This window comes from Emys orbicularis (genome assembly GCF_028017835.1).
Source record: "Emys orbicularis isolate rEmyOrb1 chromosome 2 unlocalized genomic scaffold, rEmyOrb1.hap1 SUPER_2_unloc_5, whole genome shotgun sequence".
NCBI classification, from domain to species: Eukaryota; Metazoa; Chordata; order Testudines; family Emydidae; genus Emys; species Emys orbicularis.
Window position 1 is genome coordinate 2,871 of NW_027045128.1, and position 15,860 is coordinate 18,730.

At 44.9% G+C, this 15,860-nt stretch overlaps 1 pseudogene; it reads left to right on the forward strand.

Annotated features, from left to right (window-relative positions):
• Positions 1-11,767: 11,767 nt before the first annotated feature.
• Positions 11,768-12,705, forward strand: LOC135894775 (olfactory receptor 5J3-like; annotated as a pseudogene).
• The last annotated feature ends 3,155 nt before the right edge of the window (positions 12,706-15,860 follow it).

The following is a 15,860-nucleotide window of genomic DNA, read 5'->3' on the forward strand; positions in this document are numbered from 1 at the left end:
TGCTTCATATGGGATTCTTGGGTGGGCAGATTGCATCAGACCTGCACCTGAATAAATAATAGTGAATGAAATATGCAGACACTAAAGTTCTGCAGCCAAATTCTCAGAAACCTTCCTCTTCAATGTAGGATCAGGATTTTGTTTCTAATTGATTTTTTTTAAAAGTGCTAAGCAGATACTACACTGTAATAAGAGGAAACAGAAGCAAAAACTGAAAGGATGTTACTTAAACCAATGAACAGATGCAGAGAGTGGAAACACGGCAAAGCAAACAAATGAATACTATGAGTAAATAACCTGAAAGCAAATAGGGAAGAAAACCTCATCTGGGTAATTGTGGCTCTTGGGACAAAAATCAGGTTCCTGGTACGTAGCCTGGCTGAGATCATCCCTTTTCCCTGGATCCCAGAGCTGGGATTCAAATGTCATTCTCTGCGTGTTGTCCTTATTTTATTCCTAGGAAAAGGATCCCCAAAGGAGTTGTAAGGATCCTGGACTCTAATGTCTGCAAGAAGCTTCAGCCACCTTCACAGGTAGAAGTCACTGTCTTTCCTACAATGCCACTAGTGCTCTTCCTGCTCTCCAGATCTGCTCCCTCCAGCAGGACAGAGACACCGCTTAACTCCCCGAGTCCTGATTTCCTGCCATTCTAGGGGTTGAGGGGTTTGCATTGCCCCCACCCCCACCATCAGAGACTTTTCCTATGGGAATCTCCCTAGAGCAGGGAAGAAATCTGTTCTTCCATTAGAACCAGACTGCTCAGTAAATCCACCCACACTGACCTCATCTCAGCTGCTTTGTTTATCCGAGATTAGTGGTATCTTTGGAAAACCCTTAGAGTGCCGGGGTGTGAGGTGGAGCACGGGCGACGGGAGCTCCAGGAGATTCCCCTGAAGAACACCACCCTGTCTTTCTCTGGTCAGCTTAAAGTTCGCCGTCCATTGTGGAGGTGAAGACCAGATGGGAGCTGCTGGATTGACCTTGATATACCATGTCCTTGAGTGGATGAAGGACCTACATCTCAGGGATGGCCAGCAGCAGATGTAACACATGTGTCCAGGAATGGGCTAAACAACCTACACTGATAGGTAAGTACATTCATGGCCACATGTAGACATCACAGGAAATGGTGGGGATTGAACCAGGGTCCTTCAGCACAAGCCCATCTCACTCAGTGTCAACCAATCCAGCTCCAGCCATTAGACCGCGCCCCCTTCCAGAGCTGCTGAACCCAGGAGCCCTGATTCTCAGACCCGGGCCTCACATCACAAGGCCAAACCTCCTCCCATTATGGGCGCTGTAGAAGGGACCATTGGCAAAAAACCCTCGTCATTCCCCCTATCAGAGACTGCAGCCACGGGTGACAAGTGAATGAGCTGAGATCTCCCCTGTGGGAATCCGAGGGGCTGCGCATTTGGGTTTCACAGGGAAGGCCTCTGGCAGCCACTGACAGAGTGTTCCTCGGAGGAGATTTTCCGTCTCTAACAAAGGGTTTCTGTTCCCCCAGATCTCAGCCGCTCAGCAGAGTGCGGGAGAGCCGAGTGCTGATGGGCTAGTGGGGTCCCAGGAGTCGCTGTGCAGCAGGTGCAGTGTCTGCAGTCACCATGGGCCAAACCCTGCGCTCCAGACAACCCAGGCTGTTTCCCTGGATTGCCAAGGGGACTTTGGCTTGGGGAATCGGTGGCTGGTGCCTGTGTCCACAACTGGGATGTTGTCATGAGGCTACTCAATGGTCCAGGAAGCGCCATGCGAGCAAGGGGAGAATGGACATTAGAGAGCGAGGCGGGGACCTCTGCGGAGCTGCTGCAGTCGAGCATCCACAGCCAGAAGAGAGACGATGGGAAACGCGCTTCGATGGCTGGCCACAGCCGCAGCAGCTGTCTCCTCAAGCTCTGCTCACGCTCTAGCCAACAGAGGCAGGACAAAGAGCCACCCAGTGAGAGCCTGGCTTGCAATTCGCAATACGCGCTTTTTTCAGTGGATTATGCTGTCCTGACAGTCTATTTCCTGCAATGTGCACATCCAGCCTCCCTGGCTGACCTCAGTGGGAGTTAGGTTCTCCGTGCCCACAGGACAGGGCTGGCCTTACCATGAGGCGAACGGAGGTGGCTGCCTCAGGTGACAGACTGTGGGGGGGCACCACTAGGACCCAGAGTGTAGAAAATGGTGTCTGCTGCTGGTGCCTATGTATTCTCCCTGCTCGAGATGCACAGAGATGGTGGCGTGCTGGGCTGGAGGAAGGGCCCATCCCTCCCTTCTCTCCCCAGGGAGCAGAGCCTCCTCTGCCTGCAAATCCTGCAGCCCGCCCGCTGTCCGAGCATGCCATGCAAGCCGGCCCCGGCTGCACGGCGCTGACAGCACAGCTCAGCCCCAGCAGGGGTCTTACACTTCCCGCCGCAAGCGGCTCCACTCTCCGTCTGGCTGCTGCTGTGCAGTCTACAAGGGAAAGGAGCCATTACTGGGTAAATGTACCTCTCTGTATCGATTCCCAAGCAAAGGCCTTCGCTGGCTTTTGTTGGCCGCTCGAGGGGCTCGAGGGGACATCAAAGGTCCGTGGCCCGGTGCGCTTGGCACCAATAAAGACACCGAGGGGAGAAAGCAAGCCAAGTTTATTTCAGAGCTCTGAAATGGCACTAGGAGACCAGCATGTCTCAAATCCAGTGCAACAAATACAAATAACTTTTACCTTTTATACTTCAAGCAGTCTCTGTGTAAGCCTTTGTCCTGTTACTCCCTCTTACTCCTCCCACCCCTCCCTTCTCTAGCAGTTACAGTTAGAAAAGTTCCCATACGCCTGCTTATCTTTTGGCCTTGCAAGGCCTGTTTACAGCAGTCTGCCTGCTAGAAAAGCTGACCAATACATTTCTGCTTTAGCCTGTAAGCAGTGAGCACAGAAGTAGGTGAGAGTTCACAAGATGGAGTTTGGGGGTTCAGATTGGCCCAGAGCAAGAGAGTTTCATCGACACTTTGGTCTTCCGCTCTCCCGAGTTACCTGGTAGCTATGCCTAGTGGACCCCAACACTTTCTAAAGGGCAGGAGAGCAATTCACTGGGAGCGTGGTTCTTCTCAGACACGTCCTCCCTTCCTACAGTCTGCGATCTGCAGCCAGGACTGGTGGAGCTAGATCCTGAGATGGTATAAACTGGACTAGCTTGAGGATCATAAATCAAGCACTTTAATACTTCAAGTGTCTATTTTGTTTTAAGTCTTTAACAAATAAAAAAAATACATGCGGAACCACATACACCTCTACCCCGATATAACGCTGTCCTCGGGACCCAAAAAATCTTACCGTGTTATAGGTGAAACCGCGTTATATCGAACTTGCTTTGATCCGCCGGAGTGCGCTGCCCCGCCCCCCCCCCTCCTCCGGAGCACTGCTTTACCGCGTTCTATCCAAATTCAGGTCACATAATATCAGAGTAGAGGTGTATGTGCATGAATATTCTCTCATTTCTCCTGGGATATGTGTCAAACTGCCTCTCCAGGGCAACCTCTTGTTACTTTTTGATTCAGGCTGCATTTGCTCACCAATGACTTTGCATGTTGCTGGCCCTTTGGGGAGCTGTCTCCCAACCCCAGGACTGTACATATGCAATCCCTTTTTGGGGTTGTAACCCTGTGTTTCCCTCTCCCAGCACTGAGTCCTTCCCTGTCCCCTTTTCCTCAAGAGCTGTGGTCTGCGCTCTCTGGGCTAAGCGTGTCTACTTTTTGATCAGAGGCACCGTTTCCCAGCAATTTCCCCTCCCCTAGAAACACAATAAAGAGAGAGTTACTATAGGCATTAGCATCTCACCAGAGATCACTGCTCACAGAGTGAAATATGGAGACCTCGCTCACGTCTGCGCAGAAGGAAAGCTTGGGAGGCCATTCAGAGATAGATGGTATGAATGTAATTCAAGATGTGCAGTTCCTCTTTATAAAACAGACACATAAAATGATACCTCAGTTAAATGTGGCCTCAGGGGGCATTTTTCAAAAAGAAGCAGGAATGGTTAGACAATGGGAACATCCATCTTTGAGTCACATATGACAAAAAAAAGTTTGTCAAACCAATATGTTTCCAAGAAACATTTCAGTTTAGACTGACTGGCATTTTTCAACAGAAAATAGTGTAGTCAACAATTTTTCAACCAGTTCTTCACATTAACTTTCTAATTAGATTTCTCCTTTCTCGCCCCCGCTCCCCTGTATTACAGGCTGTAGGTGCTCTTCCTAATTTGAAACACGTACATCAAAGCTGAAGATCTGAAAGACAAGTCCTAGGTTAGAGAATTGTCTTTTGTAACTAGAAAAGTAACCTACAAGCTTCAACCACAGACATGCTGGAGGCATCAGCCCATCCACACATCAGCCCAAATCTAGCCTGGGAAAGAAGATGTGCTTGACCACATTCCCAGAATGGTAACATATCCAAAGGATTGTGGACCAAAGTAGAAATGAGTGTGAAAGATGGTGACTCTCTCTCCCCAAAAGATGCCCTGTCCCTAGCTCCCCATTTGAATCAAAATATTTCCAGAGTAAAAGTTCTTCTTCAGAAGATACCAAGAGGAACTGCCCTCTTTCAAAACAGCTTGCATCTTCTATTCTCCAGGATGGCTCTCTGTGCTGACATGGACCACTAGCTTCTGTGAGGGCAGCTTGACTTTACTGCTGTTGGTAAATAATGGCAGGTGGTGGTCATATTGAAAGAGGACCTCTTTGCTTAAAGGCAGCTTTAGCCTTATTCCTGTCAACAATTATGAGAGCTGGTGGCGATTTTGAAAGGTTGCAATTCTCTGAAGAAGAACGATTCACCATTAAAACTTTCGGAAAATGTTCCCCTTACCTGTGGAGTTTTTACACACATACACATAAATTCTTATGCATCAACCATTTTAGCAGAAAACTTCAGCTTTTTCTAAAAAAAAAATAAAGCTCAAACTCTGGACATTTTTATTTCTCTTCTCTGGACTTTTTCAGTTCTAATATATCTTTTTTTTTTTTAGATAGGGCAACCAGAACTGCACAAAGTATTCAGGGACTGAGGATACAATGTATTTATATATAGGCAATATAATATTTTCTTTCTTATTATTTATCCCTTTCCCTAATGGTTCCAAACATTAAGTTAGCTTTTTGTACCACCACTTCACATAGTTTTCAGAGAACTGTCCACAATGACTCCTAAGATCTCTTTCTTGACTGGTAACAGCTAATTTAGACCCATCATTTTGTATGTCTAGTTAGGATTATGTTTTCCAATGTGCATTACTTTGCATTATCAACACTGAATTTCATCTGTCATTTCCTTGGCTGATCGTCCAGTTTCGTGAGATCCCTCTGTAAGTCTTTGCAGTTGGGTTTGGACTTAACTATCTTGAGTAGTTTTGTATCATCTGCAAGCTTTGAAACCTCACTGTTTACCCCTTTTCCCAGATAATTTATGAATATGTTTAATACAGTTCTTTATGGAACCCCATTGTTTACCTCTCACCATTGTGAAAGCTGACCATTTATTCCTACCCTTTGTTTCCTGTCTTTTAAATAGTTACTGATCCATGACAAAACCTTCCCTCTTACCCCATGACTGCTTAATTCACTTACAAATAGTCTTTTTCTTAAGCAGGGTTCTGTAACTTTTTGTGCAGACTAGACGGTCAATATAACACTGTGTCGTGGAAAAACGACCACGCGTTGTGTTTGGATCAGAATCGCCCGAGGCCCCTTTATTACCAGCATGCAAGGGGGGTACCAGCGAACTGGCAGTCCCCCCGAATACAGATTTTTCAACAGCTTTTATAGCAAAAAAACACAATTAGTAATACACACGTCCTTGTTCACATTATTGCCATAATTGGATAAATGCTGTGCAATTCAGTGGAGACCCTGACATGATTATTTGTTCTCACTTCTTCTCCCCATTATTCCTGGGGGAATTCTGCACCATTGCACAATGCACAATTCACATCGCATTAATATTCTGTGCAGAATTTCCTTCACCTCCCCCAGATTTGGTATTGCAGAGCTGTTGGCTGCCACTAGAGGCCGCTGGACCCAGCAGAGCCCAGCTCCCAGCTTGCCCATAGAAGATGCTGCCAGGGTAGAGAGATGGAGATGAAGGGTTCCTGGCACACCTTGAAAGGAGGAGGTGACATGCAGGAAACTCCATACAAGCACAGGGCCCAGCATCAGGTTGTTTCTCTCTCTGGATCCCTGGGCTTTGGAAACGGAGGGGTGCGAGTGTCTGAGCTGGGAAGGCTGCAGCTGGGCTCTGGGGGACTGTAGGGGGTGCAGGTGTCTGGGCCAGGGGGGCCCTGTGGCTGGCAGGTATTTTGAAAAATTACCAAAATAATTGAAACCGGTGTGATTATATAGTGTTATTTGACAAATTAAATATGCAGAATTTTAAAATATTGTTTTGGTGCAGAATTCCCCCAGGAGTACCCCATGGAGACAGCTCTGTACAGTGGAGTATATGGCTGGGGTAGAGATTTTTATTATTATTATTCTGATCTGGTTTACACAGGTTTTACACAGCTGGAACTCCAGGGGATTTCAGTGCCGTTCCTCTTGATTTGCATCTGTTTATAGCTGTTTAAAAGAGACCTGAATCAAATCTGACTTCAGATTTCAATTTTCAGTTTAATGGCCTCGAAACCCGCCTGTCACAAGCACCCCCTCTCAGGCCGATAAGTGCCTACAGGTCTGTCGCATCTTACGCGCATTTAACATGCGCAATTTCAGCTTTACGCAGTCGGCAAAAAAAAAAAAGAGAGAGAAAAATAACAATTTTAATACGGTACCTCTAGTGCGGGCGATTCCGCCCGCCATTCCACTCAACGTAATTTTGACTATACGCGATTTCCGCTTTACGCTCTAACTGCGGAACGTGATCCCAGTGTAAGATGTGACAGACCCGGACAGTCACTCAGTTTGGAATAGGACAGCACCCACTGGTGCAGATTCTCTCTTTAGAAGGAATTTGGTCTGCAGAAGCATTTGGATTCACCGGTCTTTTTATGAAACACTGAATAAACACACAGAAATTGCCAGATTGGATCAGACCGGAGCTCCATCTAGTGTCTTGTCTCTGCTAGTGGCTAGTACCAGAGGTTTCAAAAGAGGGTTTAATAACTTTCAATAGGCAGATGTGGAATAATCAGCCCTTCCCCACATCCTGCCATGATCTCTAATAATTAGAGATTTGGTTAAGTCCTGAAGCATTATGTTTAGTATACTTTAAGCATCCGCATCCATACACTATGCCATATAAAGCTGTCAAATCCCTCCAGTTGCTTTGCAGTGCTGCTTTAACAGCTCTCCTAGGATCTACAGACATTTCCCAACTTCTCAGCACACCCAGAATAAAGCTCAGACCAGCAAGGTACTGAGCACACTAGCCCCAATGCAAGGAAACATAAGCACATGCTTAACATGCTTTAGACTGTAAGAAGCCCCATTGAAATCAAGGACCCTGGGGTTCTGGTCTCTGTTTGCACCTCCAGTCACTACTGTAAAACAAACAACATTGAACTACGGGCAAGTTTCAACCACATGCCAGGCTCCTTCTAGGATCTTTTGATTTTATATGTATGACACAACAGGACACCCCCCTCAGGAATGGAGAGATTGAAAAGGTCTGGGGAATCACTGCTTAACCCCTAGCCCACTGCCTTTCAGACCCACGACGCCCAGTCAAACATTTTCCCTCTTTTTCATGCAATTTGATCCCTTCTGCCTCCTACTGCTGCCACCCCCTTTCTGCCCTCACCCAAACACCGCGGAGTTTTCATCTCACTCCCTTGCTCCCAACACAGCTCAGACACAGGGCAGGGGGAAAAGCAATTCTAAAGGCTGGGGAGTCTGCTGCGTGGCCTACAGAAGCAGCGGTATCCTCGAGCTGAGAACTGGGCAGGCAGAGGAAGGGGGCAAAAAACAGAGCCATACCCAGCTACCAGCACCAGCCATCTTAACAAAAAGCATCACTCGATCCATGATAGATTCATAGGACTGGAAGGGACCTCAAGATGTCATCAAGGGCAGCCCCTGCACTCATGGCAGGACCAAGCACCATCAAGAACATCTAACCTGCTCTGAAAAATCTCCAATTATGGAGATTCCACATCCTCCCTAGGCAATTTATTCCAGTGCCTAACCTCCCTGACGATTAGAAATTTTTTCCTAATGTCCAACCTAAACCTCCCTTGCTGCAATTTAAGCCCATTGCTTCTTGTCCTATCGTCAGAGGTTAAGGAGAATAATTCTTCTCCCTCCTCCTTGTAACAACCTGTTAGGTATTTGAAAACTGTTATGTCCCCTCTCAGTCTTCTCTTTTCCAGACTAAACAAACCTAATTCTTTCAATCTTCCCTCATAAGTCATGTTTTCTAGACCTTTAATCATTTTTGTTGCTCTTCTCAGGACTCTCTCCAATTTGTCCCCATGTTTCCTGAAATGTGGCGCCCAGAACTGGACACGATACTGCAGTTGAGGCCTTATCAGAGCTGTGTAGAGTGGAAGAATTGCTTCTCTTGTCTTGCTTACAACACTCCTGCTAATGGTAGATTGTCTGTCACTTGAAGTCATTCCAACTGGATATCTAGCTAAAAGATGTGTGAGAGCTAAAAAAATAATAATTATAGGCTCGATACATAAATTATTGGGCAAGGTTTTGTTATGCAGGAGGTCAGATTAGATGATCACATTGACCTCTTCTGGCCTTAAACTGTATGAAAAATCAGTTTTACCCAATCAGGGGCAGTAAATTGTAAGGCACTATTAGGCACTAATTGTAAGGGTAGGGTGATTGCTTGGCATCTACACGAACAAAGTTAAAGTTGTTTGTTCGCTGTAACTGTGCTTTTTCCATAGTTTAACACATCTGGATTTCTTTTAAGCCTAACTTTGACGCTGAATTCACTGAGTGCTCCCTACGGAAAGAAAGACTGAGCCATTCATTTCCAGTTACACTGCTCTTGAGACTTCTTCCTGTGACTTAGCAAAACAGCGAGAGCTTTCCGTAAAACTGAGCAAAGGCAAATAAACAAATCTACTTAGCATGTTAGAGCACCAAGGAGGGCATTGTAATGAGCCCCTCTGTGCCTGGCTTGAGACTATAATTGGAGGTGTGACTTCAGAGACTTGATCCTTAAATGCCACAGAAATGAATATATAAGGTTTTTGGTGCCCTAACATGATCCCTTAGGGATAAAGAGTGATTGAACACTCTGTTCCACCAGTAGCTATGATAGAATACTTCTTTCCTTCAGTGGAGGTGGGATAGCTATTTTCCTTCAGTTCTGATTCCTGGACATAACTTTCCATTTTCTCCATTTACTTGGAAATGTGATGTTAGCGCAGTCAACATTGCAAGTTGAGACAGACATTGTTCGTTTGTTCATTTTTCTGTCTCAGGGTAAATTACAGGGGCAATGGACATGGTTCATGGAAGACCCTGAAAGGTCCAGATGGATATTAGGTAAGAATCCAGGATTATACATAGAGATGAATCTGAGTTACACACTTCAGATCTGGAATCAGATTCAGATCCGACTTCTTCAACCTTTGAGGATTTTCAGATTCTGGGCTTTTCAGCCAATTATAGAGATAAATCAGGGTTATAAAATTTGTATTTATTGTTGTTGTGTTATCAATTAGAGGTCAAGGCCCCACTGTACTAGGTTCTCTGGAAAAACATAGTAAGAGAGGGAGTGTGAAGCAGAGCCAGGAATTAAAGGACTATCTCAATCTAGTGCCCCTACTGCCAGTCTGACCATTATCCAGTGTTGTGTATGTGTGTGAGTGGGGGTGGGGGAGGACGGACACTTGGATCCAGTGGGTTCTGGTGTGGCCGATCTCTAACCATAAGGGGGAAATAACAGTAATTATTTGCACTGCGGCAGCCCCAGTCATGGTCGTGTTTGTTTGAAAACTGTAACCAATGGGAAGCAGTGGGAGGGCAGAGGCGGTAGATGACATTGCAATAGCAGAGGAGCCTCATGGTGTTGATAGACTGTGAAGGGGCTTGGATTGAAAACAAGCTGTTTGTGTTCGATTAAATGGGGACGGGGGAGCCAGAAGAAGGAAGCAAATGGAGAAAGCCTCACTTCTGAGGTGTTACATAGTTTTGCCTTCATGTCTCTTCAGCCTTCTTTCTTCCTTCTTTCTCTCTCCACTCTCCTCACACTCCTCTCTGATACAGCATTTTCTCCTTTTATCTCATTCTCTCACCTGTGGCTTCATGTAATCCCCCTATGCTCCCTCTTCCAAGCATCCTCCCTCCCTCCTTCAGAGCCTTGCACACAGCCTTCCATTGTTGCTTCTGTGCCAATGTTATTCCTTCACCATTTCCCGCCTGTATCATATTCCTGTGTCACGGCGAATGACCTAGAGAGACGAAGGACCTGGCAGTGTGTACCACTAGTAGGCATAAGAAACTGGGACTGGAGACAAGTGGCCAGAAACCTCCTAGAGCAAGGATAGCATAGATTGAAGGCACACTCACCAGTTCTCACGGTATTTGGTGCTTCTCTTAAAGCCTCAGCTCCTTCAGTCATGTGATCAGTTAAGAATCTCAGATTTTTTTTTAAGTATGTTTCTAGCCCTCAGGGTTGCTAAGAAAAGCTTGAAAACGTGACTCTCTCCAGGGCCCAGAAACATTGTTCCATTGCAATTTGCTGACTGAGTGAAATTGGAACATTTCGTCAAGAAGGGCCAATTTCACTGCAGCACCACGGAATTAGGAAACTCTGCCTACATCAGAATCCTGCCTGGTTTCTGCTAGTTCACCGGCCCAGCTCCTTTGCAACCTGCCCAATGGCCTGCTAGCAACCTCAGAGCTTCCAGAGTCCATGGCCTTGGAGCAGATACACATGCAGATTGCCCTAGGGGCTGGGAACATCCAAAATTGTCAGTGTCCATGACTCCAGGGATCCATTCCCTTTTCCAGAGACTTTTCAAAAACTGTGGGTTTGTTCCTAAACCAAATTCTGAAATATAAAAATCTTGCACAAAACAGAATTACACTTCCCTGCCCCCTCTCTAAACCCTTTGTGTATTATTTTTAAAAGATCTCAAGATTTTAAGCCAACTGCATGATTTTTGGAAGCCTGATAATGGTTTTCAATTGCTTGGGATTAGCAACACTGCCAGGGGATGTGTTATGAAGCAGCAGTAACCAAGTGACTGGGACATAACAGACATTGTAGTCATCTAAAAGGATTATCTGGAATAGGGTGACCAGATGTCCCGATTTTATAGGGACAGTCCCAATTTCTGGGTCTTTTTTCTTATATAGGCTCCAATTACCTCCCACCCCCATCCCGATTTTTCACATTTACTGTCTGGTCACCCTAATCTGGAAGGATTTAAAGTATGAGTGCTTTCTAACTTACCCTCAGTGAGCAGACAATATAAAGTACCTAGCTCAAACTCAAACCCATGCCAGGTATATTTCATTGGAGAAAATTTGTGATAATGTACATGAATCCGGAAACTCCCTATGGGGAACTGGATGCCTAATTCCAGTCAATTTTATGGAGACTTGGATGTCTAAATCTCCTAGACAGCCTTGAAAACCTGAGCCCTGTTAAAAAGGGAGTGTAAATTTAAAGGTCCATCCCAGCTCTTCCCAGACATCATGGCGGCTGGTTTCCTGTAAGATATTCATTACTCACATTCAAGCCCGGTGGTGTCATTCAGATTTAATTCATGCCATGAAATTTCCTTCTTCCATGCTGCTCACTCTTGTTATCCCGGCAGGTATGGTTTCATGCACCCCTGTATAAATGGCTGAGGGCAATCACAGCATGGTGACCCAGTTCATCCTCCTGGGGCTGACGGATCGTCAGGAGTTGCAGATACCCCTCTTCGCGGCGTTCCTGGTGATCTATGTTCTTACGCTGGTGGGGAAGCTTGGGATGATTGTGTTGATCAGGGTTGATCCCCGACTCCACACCCCCATGTACTTCTTCCTCAGTGACCTGTCCGTTGTTGACCTCTGCTACTCCTCAGTCTTCGCTCCAAGGATGCTGGTGAATTTCTTAGTGGGGAGTAAAAGCATTTCTTACTCTGCCTGTATTGCTCAACACCTCTCTTTTGTTGTGTTTGTGACCACAGAAGGGTTCCTGCTGGCCGTGATGGCGTATGACCGCTATGTAGCCATCTGTAACCCTCTGCTCTACACCGCTGTTATGTCTAAGAGAGTCTGTATTCATCTAGTGGCCAGCTCATATGTAGGGGGGCTCATAAACTCACTGACCCACACATGTGGCTTGCTGAGTTGTCATTCTGCGGAGCCAACGTCATCAATCATTACTTTTGTGACACTAACCCATTGCTGAAGCTCGCCTGCTCTGATAACCACATCAGTGAGATTTTGCTTGTAGCGTTCTCTGGGGTTATTGCCATGTCCACCCTCCTGATTGTCATAATCTCTTATCTGTACATCCTCTTCTCTATCCTGAGGATCTGCTCCGCCAAGGGCAGGCGCAAAGCCTTCTCCACCTGTGCCTCTCATCTGACAGCTGTCACCATGTTCTATGGACCTGTGAGCTTAAGCCACATACAACCCAGTTCCAGCTACTCACTGGAACAGGAGAAAATCTCTGCTGTGTTTTATACCCTGGTGGTCCCCATGTTGAACCCCCTGATCTACAGCCTGAGGAACAAGGAGGTTAAGGATGCTCTTAAGAGGGTGATAGACTGGAAAAACATTCTCAGCTAATTTGTTCACCATGACAATTCCAGTCAATTGAGAAGAACAATTGGAAGAAGGATTGTAGTATGGTCTATGTGTTACTGCCTTGATTTGTGTATCACTTGCATTATGAGAATTCAACGCTTTTGCTCTCTTTAGTGTCTGGGCCTCATACGGGCTGCCACAATTGATCTCTATCCCCTTTATAACAGCCCTTAACGTAGTTGAAGACAGTTATCAGGTCCCTCCTCAGTCGTCTTATCTCAAAACAAAACATGCCCATTTTTAAAAAAACTTTCCTAATAAATCAGGTTTTGTAAACCCTTTTTGTCATTTTTGTTGTTCCCCTCTGGACTCTCTCCTATTTGCCCACATCTTTTCTAAAGTGTGGCTCCCAAACCTAGACACAGAACTTCAACTGAGGCCTCACCAGTGCCAAGCAGAGCCAAATAATCACCGCCCTGGTCTTACATACGTACAACATACCTGGTAATACACCCTAGACAGCCTTTTTCACAACTGCACCTCATTGTTGGCTCATAGTCAACTTGTGATCCACTTGAACTCCCAGATCCATCTAAGCAGCACTTCTCCCTAGCCAGTTATTCCCCACATTGTATTTATGCATTTGATTTTCCCTTCTAGAGTGAAGTACTTGTCTTTGCACTTGTCTTTACATTGATCACATCTATATTCATACTAGTGCTATATACATCTATTCTTAACAGTGTTATTGTATATACTTAGGCTGGGAAGGAATACATTTTTCTCAATAAAGGTTGGTAAATATTGATTTCACCATATGCACACAAACCAATGAAAAAAATGTTGCCATCAATAATAATTGAAATTTACAGATAGGCAAAGTAAGAAAAATTGCAGCTTCAGAATGTATTCGAGTTTGATTTAAGGATATTTATTTGATCTATTTTGACAAGTGATGTTGACAATTTGTGTTTTAACAGCTATAAAGCTTTAACTTTTTGAATCTCAGTGTCGACTGTCATTAAAAAAAATGTCTGACCTCCCATTGTCTGATCCCCCATAATTTCCCGCAATTATAAAGGTTTAAACATTTAAAATAAAAAAGCCTTAAAAATAAACATTGATATTATCAATTAAAATGATAAAAAACTTAAAAATCAAATTCTGACAAGGCTCTATATACTTGTTATACAGCTTTATTCTCAATCATCTTGTTGTCACCTTGTGCTGCTCCCCATCTGTTTGTCATCTGTATCGTTGTCTCTTATTTTAAGCTTACATTACAAGCTCCTTTGGCCAGAGGTTGGGTTTTGTTTTGTTTTGTTATATGTTGGTACAGCACCTAACAGAATGGGGTTGGGATTAAGCCCAATACTAATGAATTAACCAAGTAGTATCAATAATAATGCTCATGTAATGTTACTCCCACCAATGCCATATATTTCAGAGGGGTAGTCGTGTTCGTCTGTTTCAGCAAAGACAACGAGGAGTCCTGTGGCACCTTAAAGACTAACAAATGTATCTGGGCATAAACTATCGTGACACATTTGTTAGTCTTTAAGGTGCCACAGGACTCCTCGTTGTCACTGCCATATAGTGATTTTATAGGTTTACTTACAGCAATGCTATAAATTTATCATATATTTTAAGGGCTAGAAAGGACAATGAGATCATTTAGTCTGGCTGTATAACTCAGGTCACACTCCTATACAGTTATCCTCGGTATTAAGCCCATTAACTGGCATTTTATTAAGCGTCTCTTCCGGAGAGCCATCGGGTCTTGATTTGGCAGCAGCTCTAGCTGGATAAACCGTCACGTCCCCTGGTAGTTCATTCCAGCCGTTAACCACCCTCACTGTTGAAAATGTGAGCCTCAGGACTAATCCGAATTGGGATAGTTTTACTCTGAGTATCACCATATATTGTTCATTAGAACCGGGGGGAGAGGGGAGTTGGACCAAAATCCTTTTTTTCTGAGCAACGCAGATTTGGGTTCACTGAAATATTTTATGAATCTGTGTCAAATGAGCTGGATTGTTTAGCTTTGATCTAAAACCTCAGAAAAATCTAAAAGGTCTAAATATTTTAAGTTTCCCATTTAAAAGACTTTTTGTTTCAAAATTTACTTCAATTTTATTAAAAAATATAACAATTGCAAAAACTGCAACGGATCAAACAAACCATTTCATTCAACTTGTCAGTCAGCCAAAAAAATGGAAATTTGTGGGGAAAAAAATCAATTTGGGTCAACCAGAAACTAAAGTTTTTCATTTATGTTTCAGACTAGCCAGCAAACCAAGAAATCAGCTATTCACAGAGTTCTTTTGATCATACACTTTCCCCCCTCATCATTGCTCTATACTGATTAGCCCTATTCTCACCACTGACACAATCCTATTGCTTTAGGGCTGGTCGACACGGGAAACGACTCTACAGCTATTTAACGTAACTCCCTAGATGGCCTTTGGGCTTGTCTTCACTACCGCCCGGATCGGCGGGTAGAAATCGATCTCTCGGGGATCGATTTATCGCGTCTCGTCGGGACGCGACAATCGATCCCCGAATCGACGCTCGTACTCCACCAGCCCAGGTAGGAGTAAGCGCCGTCGACGGGGGAGCCGCGGCGGTCAATTTGCCGCCGTCCTCACAGCGGGGTAAGTCGGATCAGATACGTCGAATTCAGCTACGCTATTCCCGTAGCTGAATTTGCGTATCTGAAATCGATCGCCCCCCCGTAGTGTAGCCGTAGCCAAATAAGAATGCCATTTTCTGGTTTAGTTTAATCCAGTAAATTAAGAGTGTCCATACCAGGATAGCTCTAGTGCCTTAAATTCACATATTATCTTGCTCAGGAATAACTTCCCAATGCAAACAAGCCCCTGTACTCACCAATACTGATTTAGAGCTTTGCTTTCATCCCTCCATGCAGAGGTGGGACACTGAACAGCAAGGTTTAGCAGTGGGGAAATGAATTTATTTGATGTTTTTCCATCCCGAAGAACCCAATACAATTGGGCAAACATTCTGGTGTAGCTGAATGTGCACTTTTATCTGAAAAAAAGTTTCAGCCAAAGAATTTTGGCCAGCTGTAGTTAGGATACTTTCTACCCCATGGAAATGCCTTACACTTAAACTCTGCTAGGTAGACTTGAGCCAAGGGATAATAGAGTTTAGCCCATTGTGATTAATGGTGAGAG